General features: G+C 32.3%; 1 pseudogene; it reads left to right on the plus strand.

Moving 5' to 3' along the window:
- Positions 1–568: 568 nt before the first annotated feature.
- On the plus strand, positions 569–733 carry LOC121968696 (annotated as a pseudogene).
- Positions 734–1,297: the final 564 nt, after the last annotated feature.

Below are 1,297 nucleotides of genomic sequence, written 5' to 3' on the forward strand. Positions count from 1 at the left end.
TTAATATATTTTTTTTAAAAAAACAAAGTTATCGGATACCCGACATCGAGTACCCAATATTAGTTGCCTACTGGACTTATGAATATCTGAACACATCGGGTAGTGATCAGATATTTTTTTTCCTAACCAATATATCGAATATCTGATTATAGCTACTGAATCTGATAAAATCAAACTCATGCTCACCCCTGATAATTGATCATCATACTGTTGAAATTTTTTTTTGTAGAAGTTAATTTTCCAAATTATATTGCACTTTTCTTGTGGTTAATTATATTCTCTAGTAATTATTAATCTGTTGAGATATTCTTGTAAATTTATATTATATTATATTATATTATCTTAGAATTTGAACTGACTAATTTTTAATGAAGTCTAAAATAAAATTAAGTTAATATCTTTTTTTCACACTAAAATAATTTTAAAATTTATTAGTAATTTTCTTTGATTATGTTTTAGATAAAATATATATATTATTATGGTTATCTTTAATCTCACATCTTAGAATCAATAATACCGCGAGCCGATAAACATCTATAAATATCTTGGACCGACAATATTAGAAAGCATATCTTTCTCTACCTTTTGGCTAAGATCAAATGTAGTATCTGTTCTTATTAATTTATTATCTGATATAAAAAATTAAATTAATTTTTTATGAGAGAGAATTTATTACAGTAGCTTGCAGTGGTGCTCTTGCGTTACGCTATTGCATGAGTCTAATGCACCCTTATCAAGTCTAAATTATTGGCTTGGGACACTAATTTATATTTATTATATATATATTTGATATGCTAAGCGATGCTTTGTGTACGACCGTGAGCGACGCGCAGACGTGGCGTTGCCCGTTCGATTTCGCTACAAAAAAATATATATGCGATTTATTCTCTCTCCTCTTCCGCCTTTTTTAAAACACTTCTGCGTGGAAAATTTCCCAAATTAAAATCTCCCTCGCTGCTCTCTCTCTCACTCTCGCCGTCTCCGTCGTCCGTCGGACCTCACGCCTCCCACCGAGAAAGTTTCACTGGCGTTTTCAATCTCATAATTGCTATGAGAACTTGCCACCTCTTTCCATTCCCAATGGTAATTCATTTCATTTTAATTTATTATTCTCTACCGTTATAGCATACATATATTAGAAGGATTAATTCTATAACATGCAGGGACGACGACGTTTACAAACGCCTGCAGGCTATAGCCACGTCTGCACGTTAGCTGCTACACGTTGTAGCAGCTACAAACGTGAAGCAACCACTTGGTAAGTTGGTTTTATGGTAGATAAATTTTCTAGCAGATA

This window comes from Zingiber officinale, chromosome 3B (assembly GCF_018446385.1).
Source record: "Zingiber officinale cultivar Zhangliang chromosome 3B, Zo_v1.1, whole genome shotgun sequence".
In the NCBI taxonomy this organism is placed as follows: domain Eukaryota; kingdom Viridiplantae; phylum Streptophyta; class Magnoliopsida; order Zingiberales; family Zingiberaceae; genus Zingiber; species Zingiber officinale.